Genomic DNA, 14,268 nt, shown 5'->3' on the forward strand with positions numbered 1-14,268 from the left:
TCAATGTCCTGCTTTAACCTCTGACAGCCCATCACACTATCCACAACATCTCCAACATTTGTGTCATCAGCAAATTTACTAACTCATCCCTCCACTTCCTCATCCAGGTCGTTTATAAAAATCACGAAGAGTATGGGTCCCAGAACAGGTCCCTGAGGCACACCATAGGTCACCGATCTCCATGCAGAATGTGACCTGTCTACAATCACTCCTTGCCTTCTGTGGGCAAACCAGTTCTGGATCCACAAAGCAATGTCTCCTTGGATCCTATGCCTCCTTATTTTCTCAATAAACTTTGCATGGGGTACCTTGTCAAATGCCTTGCTGAAATCCATATACACTACATCTACTGCTCTACCTTCATTCGTGTATTTAGTCACATCCTCAAAAAATTCAATCAGGATCGTAAGGCATGACCTGCCTTTTACAAAGCCATGCTGACTATTCCTAATCATATTATGCCTCTTCAAATGTTCATAAATCCTGCCTCTCAGGATCTTCTCCATCAACTTACCAACCACTGAAGTAAGACTCACTGGTCTATAATTTCCTAGGCTATCTCTACTCCATTTCTTGAATAATTGAACAACATCTGCAACCCTCCAATCCTATGGAACCTCTCAAAGATCATCGCTGGAGGCTCAGTAATCTGCTCCCTTGCCTCCCACAGTAGCCTGAGGCATATCTCGTCTGATCCCAGTGACTTATCCAATTTAATGCTTTCCAAAAGCATCGTCTTTCTTAATATCTCCATGCTCAAGCTTTTAATCCACTGTAAGTCATCCTTACAATCGCTAAGATCCTTTTTCGTAGTGAATACTGAAGCAAAGTACTCATTAAGTACCTCTGTTATCTCTTCCGGTTCCATACACACTTTTCCACTGTCACACTTGATTGGTCCTATTCTCTCACGTCTTATCCTCTTGCTCTTCACATACTTGTAGAATGCCTTGTAGTTTTCCTTAATCCTGTCCGCCAAGACCTTCTCCTGGCCCCTTCTGGCTCTCCTAATTTCATTTTAAGCCCCTTCCTGCTAGCCTTATAATCTTCCAGATCTCTATCATTACTTAGTTTTTTGAACCTTCCATAAGCTTTTCTTTTCTTCTTGACTAGATTTACAACAGCCTTTGAATACCATGATTCCTGTACCCTACCATCCTTTCCCTGTCTCATTGCAATGTACCTGTGCAGACCTCCGCACAAATATTTCCTGAACATTTGCCACATTTCTTCTGTACATTTCCCTGAGAACATCTGTTCCCAATTTATGCTTCCAAGTTCCTGCCTGATAGACTCGTATTTCCTCTTACTCCAATTAAACGCTTTCCTAACTTGCCTGTTCCTATCCCTCTCCAATGCTATGGTAAAGGAGATAGAGTTGTGATCACTATCTCCAAAATGCTCTCCTACTGAGAGATCTGACACCTGAGCAGGTTCACTTCCCAATACCAGATTGAGTACAGTCTCTCCTCTTGTAGGATTATCTACATATTGTGTCAAAAAACCTTCCTGAACACATCTAACAAACTCCACCCCATCTAAACCCCTCACTCTAGGGGCATGCCAATTGATATTTGGGAAATTAATATCTCCCACTACAACAATCCTGTTATTATTACACCTTTCCAGAATCTGTCTCCCTATCTGCTCCTCGATGTCCCTGTTACTATTGGGTGGTCTATAAAAAAACAGCCAGTAGAGTTATTGACCCCTTCCTGTTCCTAACTTCCACCCACAGAGACTCCGTAGACAACCCCTCCATGTCTTCCTCCTTTTCTGCAGCCGTGACACTATCTCAACAGTGCCATGCCACCACCTCTTTTGCCTCCCTCTCTGTCCTTTCTGAAACTTCTAAAGCCTGGTACTCGAAGTTACCATTCCTGCCCCTGAGCCATCCAAGTTTCTGTAATTGCCACAACATCATAGCTCCAAGTACTGATCTACGCACTAAGCTCACCCGCTTTGTTCATGATACTCCTTGCATTAAAATAGACACATCTTAAACCATCAGTCTGAGTGTTCCTTCTCTATCACCTGCCTATCCTCCCTCTTGCACTGTCTCCAAGCTTTCTCTGTTTGTGAGCCAACAGCCTCTTCCTCCATCTCTTCAGTTTGGTTCCCAACCCCCAGCGATCCTAGTTTAAACTCTCCCCAATAGCCTTAGCAAACCTCCCTGCCAGGATATTGGTCCCCCTGGGATTCGAGTGCAACGCGTCCTTTTTGTACAGGTCACTCCTGCCCCAAAAGAGGTCCCAATGATCCAGAAATTTGAATCTCTGCCCCCTGCTCCAGTCCCTCAGCCACGCATTTATCATCCACCTCACACTATTCCTATACTCACTGTCACGTGGCCCAGGCAGTAATCCCAAGATGACCACCTTTGCGGTCCTGCTTCTCAAGTTCCTTCCTAACTCCCCATTGTCTGCTTCCAGGACCTCCTCCCTTCCCCTACCTATGTCGTTGGTACCAATATGTACCACGACCTCTGGCTGTTCTCCTTCCCACTTCAGGATATCATGGATGCGATCAGAAAAATCCTGGACCCTGGCACCTGGGATGCAAACTACCATCTGTGCTTCTTTTCTGCGTCCACAGAATCGCCTGTCTGACCCACTAACTATAGAGTTCCTTATCACTACTGCCTTTCTCTTCCTTTCCCTACCCTTCTGAGCCACACGACCAGACTCTGTGCCAGAGGCACAGCCACTGTTGCTTTCCCCAGGTAGGCAGTCACCCCCAACAGTACTCAAACAGGAGTACTTATTGTCAAGGAGTACAGCCACAGGGATACTCTCTAACATCTGACTCTTGCCTTTCCCTCTCCTGACTGTTACCCACTTGTCTGTCTCCACAGGCCCCGGTGTGACCACCTGCCTATAGCTCCTCTCTACCACCTCCTCGCTCTCCCTGACCAGACGAAGGTTATCGAGCTGCATCTCCAGTTTCCTAACACGGTCCCTAAGGATCTGCAGCTCGACGCACCTGGTGCAAATGTGGCCATCCGGGAGGCTGGGAGACTCCAGAACTTCCCACATCTGACACCGAGCACAGAACATCGGCCTCACACATATTCTTCCTGTCTGTATTCTACACAGGCAACCTACCTCGCCTCTACCTGTTATTGCCGAAGCCCCGTTGAACCAAAGCCTTTCTACTAAGTCTCCCTCTACTCTATTGCCTGCTCCTCTGACACCCGCTCTATAAGATGTCTCCTTTTAAACTCTTCTTGCTGTTCGCACTGGCTGACGTCCACGTGCTTGCGCAGTCGTGCCCCAATCCGAGATTGGCATCTCCCCAGAGCAAGGGGTTTAGATGGGGTGGAGTTTGTTAGGTGTGTTCAGGAAGGTTTCCTGACATAGTATGTAGATAAGCCTACAAGAGGAAAGGCTGTACTTGATCTGGTATTGGGAAATTAACCTGGTCAGGTGTCAGGTCTCTCAGTGGGCCATCACAACTCTATCTCCTTTACTATAGCATTGGAGAGGGATAGGAACAGACAAGTTAGGAAAGCATTTAATTGGAGTAAGGGGAAATATGAAGCTATCAGGCTGGAACTTGGAAACATAAATTGGGAACAGATGTTCTCAAAGAAATGCACGGCAAAAATGTGGCAAATGTTCAGGGGATATTTGTGTGGTGTTCTGTATAGGTACGTTCCAATGAGACAGGGAAAGGATGGTAGGGTACAGGAACCGTGGTGTACAAAGGCTCTTGAAAATCTAGTCAAGAAGAAAAGAAGAGCTTATGAAAGTTCAAAAAACTTGATAATGACAGAGATCTGGAAAATTATAAGGCCAGCAGGAAGGAGGTTAAGAATGAAATTAGGAGAGCTGGAAGGGGCCATGAGAAGGCAGGATTAAGGAGAACCCCAAGGCATTCTACAAGTATGTGAAGAGCAGACGATAAGACGTGGGAGAATAGGACCAATCAAGTGTGACAGTGGAAGAGTTTGGAACCGGAGGAGATAGTGGAGGTATTTAATGAATACTTTGCTTCAGTATTCACCACGGAAAAGAACCTTGGCAATTGTAGGGATGACTTGCAGCAGACTGAAAAGCTTGAGCATACAGAAATTAAGAAAGAGGATGTGCTGGATAAGTCACCAGGACCAGATGAGATGTACCCCAGGCTGTGGGAGGTGAGGGAGGAGATTGCTGAGCCTCTGGCAATGATCTTTGCATCATCAATGGGGACGGGAGAAGTTCCGGAGGATTGGAGGGTTGCAGATGTTGTTCTCATATTCAAGAAAGGGAGTAGAGATAGCCCAGGAAATTATAGACCAGTGAGTCTTACTTCAGTGGTTGGTAAGTTGATGGAGCAGATCCTGAGAAGCAAGATTTATGATGTGACAAAACACACTGATGAAGGTAGAGCAGTAGATGCAGTGTATATGGATTTTAGCAAGGCATTTGATAAGGTACCCCGTGCAAAGCTTATTGAGAAAGTAAGGAGGCATGGGATCCAAGGAAACCTTTCTTTGTGGATCCAGAACTGGCTTGCACACAGAAGGCAAAGAGTGGTTGTAGATGGGTCATGACCCCATTTGGAGTACTGTATTCAGTTCTGGCCATCTTACTACAGGAAAGATGTGGAAACTATAGAAAGAGTGCAGAGGAGATTTACAAGGATGTTGCCTGGATTGTGAAGCATGCCTTATGAGAATAGGTTGAGTGAACTCGGCCTTTTCTCCTTGGAGCAACGGAGGATGAGAGGTGTATAAGATGATTAGAGGCATAGTTAGTAGCTGTTTCCCAGGGCTGAAATGGCTAACAGTTTAAGGTGCTTGGAAGCAGGTACAGAGGAGATGTCAGGGCTAAGTTTTTTATGCAGCGAGTTGTGGGTGCGTGGAATGGGCTTCCAGCGAAGGTGTTGGAGGCGGATACAATAGGGTCTTTTAAGAGACTCCTGGATAGGTACATGGAGATTAGAAAAATAGTGGGCTGTGGGTAACCCGAGGTAATTTCTTAAGTACATGTTCGGCACAGCATTGTGGGCTGAAGGGCCTGTATTGTGCTGTAGGTTTTCTATGTTTCTATAATGCAAGACCCCACCCACCCCATACATCCTCTCTTCTCTCCCCTCCCATCGAGCAGAAAGTACAGAAGTCTGAAAGCACATACCACCGGGCCTAAGGGCAGCTTCTACCCCGCTATTATCAGTCTCTTGAACAGACCTTCTGTAATCAGATGGACATTTGACCTCATATTCTACCCCGTTATGATCTTGCACTTTATCATTACCTGCACCACACTTTTTTGGTAGATCTTACACTTTATTCTGCGTAGTTATTGCTGTACCTCATTCTAGCAGCTTTTTAATGTTCCGGAGCATTATCATTAACTGAGGGGTCTGTGGGCCCTAGGCTGGGAACCCCTGTCCAGCTCAATGCAGTGTGCAGTGATCTGATCTCTATGATCAGTATGCAAGACAAGCTTTTCACTGTATCTCCGTACGGGTGATATTAATACATCCGAGGAGCTCCATCACATGTGGGTAGCTGTTCCGACTTGACTGCTGATGGTGTTGGATGATGATAGCGATATCCACTAACTCTGACGAGGCCCTCCACATATGTGTTTATTTCCCATAAGGTGGGCGGGATGAGACGCCTCAACTAGTGATTGATGTGGGACATTTGCAGACCGGCTAGGATATCCGGCTGGACATTGGGCTGGCTGACCGGAGTAGATAAGGGCTGTTAGCCCCTACCCATGGTCGGCATATTGTCAGTGGCTTCTGGGCTCAGAGTTCCATGTGGGCAGGAGGAGCAAGATCTGATAAATCCCTGGGTTCAGTGAGACCAGAGTTTAGTGTGCAAGGATTGAGATACAGCACGGAATAGGCCCCGCCAGCTCTTCAAGCCATGCTGCCCAGCTAACTTCTGATTTCTATCCTGGCCTAATCAGAGGACAATATAAAATGACCAATTAACCTATCAACCGGTACAACGTTGGACTGTGAACGTTGGACTGTGCAAGTAAACCGTCACTCCCAGAGGAAAGCCATGCGGTCACAGAAAGAACATAGCGACTCCTTATAGGCAGAGGCAGGATTGGCGGGTCTTGGGGTTGATGTCAAGTCAGGAGACTGGAACTCAAAACCCACAAGCTGGAACGTGAGTCTGCGAATCTCTGCAGGTCTGCTTGGGGAAGTCAAAGGCCCATTGCCGGTGAATCTGTGATGTTACATACCTCAAGGAGATCTTGTGATTTTTTTTTGTGAGAATGATGTAGTGGTCTTTTGGAGGTCACCTGATGTAATTTTCCTGCCGATGTGAGGTCACGTGAGGACATGTTCACTACGGGTATAAAGGGAAGACCCCAGATAACGCAGTTAGCTTTTAGTTTTTAGATTTCCAGCTCCAACGTTAGTGTGTCTTCGTTTCTGTTGCGTATTTATTTTATGATGCAGTTTCATTTTTGAAACGGAGTGTTACATTCTGTTGCAAGGTACAATAGTGCTGGATTGGCAATTTTTGCTAGATTTGTTGATGTACCTTTTTCCAGTAGTATGGGAGAGTGAAGACTTTATCGAAGTACAGGACCCAAAAGATTAAGAGAAGTTGGTATCGTTCGTCAATTTAACAAAGGATCGACCTTATTGAGTCTTGGTTGAAGAAGTAGCGACCTGCATCAAAGATAATTCTTGCCAAAAGAGACAGAAAGTTCATGCAAGGTTTGCTCTCTAGAAATTAAGGTCAGTTGTTTTAAGCCATTTACTTCCTTCATCGTGAATCCTTTGAACAGAACCAACAGGAAAGTCGCGTCTATGAAGAAATCCTTCTCCAGAGAAGTCTCTCCCAAATTGAATGTATAAATCTATTGGACTGTCGAATTTACCATTTTAAGAACTATATCTGACTTTACCGCTTTAAGAACTGTTTTCACATTTAACGCTTTAAGAACCAGTACTGAGCGACGATTTGTTGAACGGCCGCATAGTGGTTAACTTCCAGTTAAGGTTTTCATTTTTTTTATTGTTTATCTGTGTTTAATAAATGTTTGGTTGTTTTTATATAACCTGTCTCGATTGATATTAATTGTTGCTGGTTATGTAACAATGTCTACTGGAGGCAGGAGCTGGAGACCGGACCTGGGGTTAAAGAACTGTGTATGTACGTAGGTGAGAGGGAGGAGTGGTGCTTGTTTTTGCCGTGGTTTTGTTGTGTGTTGTGCTCTGTGTTGTCTTGCCCAGCGTTGTGGGTTTATTATATTGGCACTGGAATGTGTGGTGAACCGTACGGCCCTTGGATGTGTTGGTAGTTAACGCAAGTGACACATTTCACTGTACGTTTTGATAAATAAACTTAAGACTTGAACCTTGAATCGTGTACAGGGCTGGGGTTCTGAGTGAAGATGGAAGGGAAGTCATTAAGAAAGATAACTCAAAAAGAATGTCAGCTGACATGCATCAGTGCTTTATAAAGCAAGTTAGCCAATCCACCTAATCAAACACAACTAAGAACTCTCCAGAGATCCTACAAGAGGAACTAGTTCAGACAGGAAGACAGCAAGAGCAGTAAAAAAAAACATAGAAGATGAATAGGCGATGTACATAAGTGGTCTTGGCGGTCCCTTTACAGGAGGCTCTTGCACCTATTAACAAGCCTGTGATGCTCTACACTTTTAAAATCAATTCTTTTAATAACTGAGATGCAGCCAGTTACATAAAGTGCTTGCAGCTAGGATGGCTGAAGAAACCATTTACATCTGTGCTGTTGGGTTAGAGTGTAAAATCATTATTTTTCTCATAGTTTAACCTTTCCTATGCACGATTGTTATTTTAATAAAATCACCTACATGCAGATAATTTTCAGTGGATTTTCAGTAATTGTACTATAGCTGATTCTTAGTTTCACCTGTCGGATTGTGCTCCTTTCCTAATGCCCAGCTTCATATTTGCCCCCTTCCTTTCCAGTTCTGATGAAGTGTCTCGGCCTGAAATGTTGTCTGTTTATTCCTCTCCATAGATGCTGCCTGGCCTGCTGAGCTCCTCCAGCATTTGTGTGAGTTGCTCTGGACTTCCGGCACCTGCAGAATCTCTCGAGTTATAAGACCATAAGACCAAAAGATATAGGAGCAGAATTAGACCATTTAGCCTATCGATTACAGTATCTACTTTCCCTCTCAGTCCTAACCTCCTGCCTTCTCCCTTTATCCCTTCATGCCTTGACCAATCAAGGATCTATCAACCTCTGCCTTAAATATATGTGAAGACTTAGCCTCCACAGTTGTCTGTGGCAATGAATTCCACAGATTCATCATCTTCTGGTAAAAGAAATTCCACCTTATTTACATTCTAAAAGGGCGCCCCCAATTCTGAGGCTGTGTCCTCTGGTCCTATACTCTGCTGTCATAGGAAACATCCTCTCCACATCCACTCTATCAAGGCCTTCCCACATTCAATAGGTTTCAATTAGGTCACCCCTGAATCTTCTGAATTCCAGTGAAAATAGGACCAGAGCCATCAAACGCTCTTCATATGACAAGCCGTTCAATCCTGGAATCATTTTTGTGAACCTTCTTTGAACTCTCTCCAGTTTCAGCTCATCCTTTTTAAGATAAGGGGCCCAAACCGGCTCACAATACTCTAAGTGAGACCTCACCAGTGCTTCATAAAGCCTCAACATTACATCCCTGCTTTTATCTTCTAGTTCTCTTGAAATGAATGCTATCTGCCTTCCTCATCAATGAATCAACCTGCAAATTAATCTTTAGAGAATCCCGCACAAGGACTCCCAAGTCCTTTTGTGCCTCAGATCTTTGAATTTTCTCTCCATTTAGAAGATAGTCTACCTTTTTATTTCTTCTACCAAAGTGCATTACCATATACTTTTTAACACTGTACTCCATCTGCTAATTCTTTGCCCATTCTACTAACCTAAGTTCTTCTGTAGCCCCTCTAATTCCTCAAAACTATCTAGCTCTCCACTATCTTCATATTGTCTGCAAATTTTGCAAGAAATCCATCAATTCCATCATCCAAGTCATTGACATATAACGTAAAAAGAATCGGTCCCAACACAGACCCCTGTAGGACACCATTAGTCACCAGCAGCCAACCGGAAAAGGCTCCCCTTATTCCCACTCTTTGTCTCCTGCCAATCAGCCATTGCTTTGTCCATGTTAGAATCTTTCTTGTAATACCATGGGCTTGTAGCTTATTAATCAGCCTCATGTGTAGCACCTTGTCAAAGGCCTCCTGAAAATCCAAGTGCACATCAACCGATTCTCCTCTGTCTATTCTGCTTGTTATATCTTCAAAGAATTCCAAAAAATTTATCAGGCAAGATTTTCCCTTGAGGAAACCATGCTAACTACGGCCTATTTTGTCATGTCCCTCCATGTACCCCAAAACCACATCCTCAACAATCAACTCCAACATCTTCCCAACCACTGAGATCAGACTAACTGGCCTATGATTTCTTTTCTTCTGCCTCTCTCCTTTCTTGAAGAGTGGAGTGACATTTGCAATTTTCCAGTCTTCCAGAACCATTCCAAATCTGGTGATTCCTGAAAGATCATTACTAATTAGATTAGATTAGATTAGATTATGAGAACACTCAGTTCTCTTTTATTGTCATTTAGAAATGCATACATGCATTAAGAAATGATACAATGTTTCTCTGGAGTGATATCACAGAAAACAGGACGAACCAAAGACCAACACTGACAGAACCACATAATTATAACATATATTTACAGCAGTGCAAAGTAATACCATAATTTGATGAAGAACAAACCATGGGCATGGTAAAAATAGTCTCAAAGTCCCCGAATCGATCAACTCCCGAGTCCCCGATAGCAGCGGCAAAAGGGAGAAACTCCCTGCCATAAACCTCCAGGCACCGTCAACTTGCCGATGCCTTGGAAGCAGCCAACCACAGCCGACACTGAGTCTGTCTGTCTGAAAACTTTGAGCCTCCAACCAGCCCCTCCGATACAGCCTCCCGAGCGCCATCCTTTGCCGAGCGCCTTCGACCTCTCCCCGGCCGCTGAAACACACAAAGCTGAGGACTCGGGGTCTTCTCCTCTGGAGATTCTGGACCACACAGTAGCAGCGACAGCGAAGCGGGCATTTCAGAAGTGTTCCAGATGTTCTTCCGTACTCTCACATCTGTCTCCATCAAATCAGAATTGTGCATGGTCCCTTACTTGACAGACTACAGATATCATTCACCGGAGAGGCCGCGTGCACTGCCATTGCACCGCCATCTTCTCCTCCTCCGAATGCCTCCACAATCTCCTCAGCCACCTCTTTCAGAATCCTGGGGAGTAGTGCATCTGGTCAGGTGACGTATCTACCTTCAGACCTTCCAGTTTTTCTCATCATGGCAACTTCACTCACTTATGCCCCTTGACGCTCTCGAACTTACAGCATACTGCTAACGTTTTCCACAGTGAAGACTGATGCAAAATATTTATTCAGTTCATCCACCTTGTCCCATTGCTCCCTCTCTAGCACCAGTTTCCAGAAGTCCAATAGCCATTCCCGCCTCTCTTTTGCACTTTGTGTATTTATCTGAGGGGCTTTGTGGTTTTTCGGCAGCGCTGTCAGAACCTGGTTATTTAATTGGTTATTTGTTGTCAGTGAAGGTTTGTTATCTTTCAAATTTGTGCTTGTTTTCAAAGCTGAAAGATCAAAGTAAATTTGTTTTCAAAGTATATATATGCCAGCATATTCAATTCTGAGATTAATTTTCTTGTGGGCATTCACAAAGAAACACTATAGAACCAATGAAAAACTGTACAGAACAAGATGGACAAGAAAACCGTGCAAATGCAAAACATAAAAACAAATAAATAATAATAAATAAATATCAAAAACATGAGATGAAAGTCATCTTTTGTCAGTGGTGCATTACAGGTAAATTGGCACAGGAGGCCTTACACATGTTGGGGAGCAAGAGATTTTATAAACGAAGTTTCCACGGGATTTCGGCTTTATTAGCAAGGGCAAATAAAAATAAGGCAAGGACACGCGGAGTGGTCATTGTGTGAGGGGACCAGTATTAGATTGGGAAGGGTTTGGCGGGAACAGACTTAACAGGCTTGGGTGAGGTAAGTATTTGGTGAGTTTCTTCTTCTTCATTCTTCATTCCTCGTCTTTAGGAGCACAGTTAGTGCAGTGAGAATGGCTCCAGAGGCAGTATGTGAGATGTGGGAATTCTGTGTGTGAGATGTGGGAATTCTGGGCCTCCAGCCTTCTGGAAAACCACATTTGCACCAGGTGCACTGAGCTGCAGTTCCTCAGAGAGCATGTTTAGGAACTGGAGCTGCAGCTCGATGACCTTTGGCCCATATGGGCAACTGAAGAGGTGACTGATAGGAGCTACAGAGAGGTAATCACCCCTCAGTTGAAGGAGGCAGGTGGGTGACTTTCAGGAGAAGGAATGGGCAACCAGTGCAAAGTACCCCTGTGGACGTTCTCATCAATTATATGTATACTGTTTTGGACATTGTTTGGGAAAACCTACAGGGGGAGCTACAGTGACCTGTCTTTGACTCTGGGTCTGGCACTGTGGCTCAGAAGGAAAGGGGGGAGAAGAGGACTTTCGTAGTGATAGGGGATTCCATAGTTAGATGAGCAGACAGGAGGTTCTGTGGACACAATAGAGACACTTAGATGATAAGTTGCCTCCCAGGTGCCAGGGTCAGGGGCATCTTGAACTGGGTCCACAACATTCTAACGGGGGAGAGTGAGCAGTCAGAAGTCTTGGTACGTTGGCACCAATGACATGGGTAGGAAAAGTGGGAGGTGCTGAAATGAGAATTTAGGGAGCGAGGTAGAAAGCTAAAAAAGCAGGATTTTCAGGGTTTGCAGTCTTTGGATTACTGCCTGTGCCATGTGCCAGTGAGGGTAAGAATAGGATGAATGTGTTGCTGAGAAACTGGTGAAAGAGGCAGGGTTTCAGATTTCTGGATCACTGGGATCTCTTATGGGGAAGGTACGACCTGCACAAAAGGATGGGTTAGACCTCAACCTAAGTGGGTGCAGTATCCTGGCAGGCAGGTTTGCTAGAGCTGTTGGAGGGGAGGAGGGTGTTGAACTAATCTGGCAGGGGGATTGCAACCAGAGTGATAAGGCTGAGATAGGGCTGTTGGTATACAAAAGGCAGTGTGAAGCGAGACTGACGGGAAAGACAGGCAAATGATGGGACAAAATTGCAGTCAGTGGGTGAGTTGCAGTGTAACGGGGGACAAAGGGTGATGGATACAGGACTGAAGGTATTATATTTGAATACACACAGTGTACAGAATAAGGTAGATAATCTTGTGGCACTGTGAGAGATTGTCAGGTATGATGCTGTTGGCATCACTGATATGAGGCTGAAAGAGGATTACAGTTGGGAGCATAATGACTAATGGATACATATTGTATTGAAAGGGCAGGAAGGTAGGCAGAGGGATTGGCATCGCTGTGTTGGTAAATTGAAATCAAATCCTTAGAAAGGGGTGAAATGGGATCAGATGTAGAATCCTTACGGGTAGAGTTAATAAACTGCAAGGGTAAAAATACCCTGATGGGAGTTATACACAGTTAGGGGATTGGGAAACGTTTAAAATCTAATGGAAGACAACTAAAAAAAAATGTACAAGGGGAAAATGAACTTATGAAAGTAAGCTAGCCAACAATATCAAAAAGACTACTAAAAGTTTTTTTTCAGTTATGTAAAGAGTAAAGGAGAAGTGAGAGTAGATATTGGACTGCTGGAAAATGATGCTGGAGAGGTAGGAGTGGGGGAGAAGGAATGGCTGATGAACTGAATCTGTATGTTGCATCAGTTTTGACTGTGAAGACACTAACTGAGAAGAAACTTACAGTATGGTGGAAGTTCAAGAGTATCAGGGGGCAGATGTGAGTGTAGTTGCTACTACAAGGAAGAAGCTGCTTGGGAAACTGAAAGGTCTGAAGGTAGGTGTTGCCTGAACCAGATGGACTACACTGCAGGTTTCTGGAAGGGGTAGTTGAAGAGATTGTGGAGGCATTAATAATGATCTTTCAAAAATCACTAGGTTCTGGAATGATTCCTTTGGTTTGAAGTAGGTTAAAGGGTCAGCACAACACCAGGGGTACTGTAGTGCTCTGCGTTCCATGTTCCGTGCATGCTTTTGAGGCAGGGAGTCAAAATCCTCAGCACCGTTCTGAATCTTTCTTCTCTACTTTGAGCAATTGTGGGCCAGCACTCCCTAGGAGTTATTGAGGGTGCAGCATGGGCCACTGGTGAGATACGTATTGGTCAGCATGGAAAAATTAGGTTGAAGGGCATGTATCATTGCTGCATATCTCAATGAATCTCTGACCCGATACTATAGGAGTATGTTTACTATACTCCCCCATTGTAGGAAACATTCTCTCTATGTCCACTCTGTCGAGGCCTGTCAATATTCAATAGGTTTCAGTGAGATCTCGCAAATGATGTTGTACTTAAAAAGATAAGCTATCTCTACTGAATGTAATTTTGTATGATTTTTATTATGAATAAAGCATATTTTTGAAATGTAAGACATATAAGAAAAATATTTATTCATTGTTTATTCAGATAAAATAATCCTTTGAGCTGTATCACCCAGAGTTAACCCTAGCCTAATCATGGGACAATTTATAATGACCAATTAACCCTACGAACTGGTAGATCTTTTGTCTGTGAGAGAAAATCAGAGCACCCAGAGGAAACCAACGTGGACACAGGGAGAATGTGCATACTTCTTACAGACAGTGGCAGGAATTGAACCCAGGTCACTGGTACTGTAAAGCGTTGTGCCAACCACTATGCTACAGTGCCACACTGAAGCATTGCGATCACATTTCCTGAGGCAGCTCATTCCATATGCAAACCACACTCTGTGAGACTTTCCAGAACTTTTCCCAACTGAATTAAATCATAAACCTTTGCACATAGTTATATGAATTTAGGGTAAAATGATTCAACAAACTCATAAGTTCTTTGAATTCTTTATCAGCATGTCTTTCTGATCTCTGCAGTTTTCTCATTAAGCTATTGGTAGGGACTCTCACTGTATTAATTGGGATTAAAATTATCCGATTAACTGTGCAGTCAACCCTGCCTTTGTGGCCATTTTCCTTTCCTTATTTTGTTTAAACAGAAATTGTTAGATTTTCCTTCTCTCCATAATGTTTTTTTTTCCAAGCAGAAGTTTCAGGAACAAAAGCCCTGCTTGCCAGCGCGAGGAACAGACACAAAGTGCTGCAGGAACTCAGCAGGTCAGGCAGCATCCACGCAGGGGAACAAACAGTCAACGTTTC

Source organism: Mobula birostris, chromosome 11 (assembly GCF_030028105.1).
Source record: "Mobula birostris isolate sMobBir1 chromosome 11, sMobBir1.hap1, whole genome shotgun sequence".
Taxonomy (NCBI): domain Eukaryota; kingdom Metazoa; phylum Chordata; class Chondrichthyes; order Myliobatiformes; family Myliobatidae; genus Mobula; species Mobula birostris.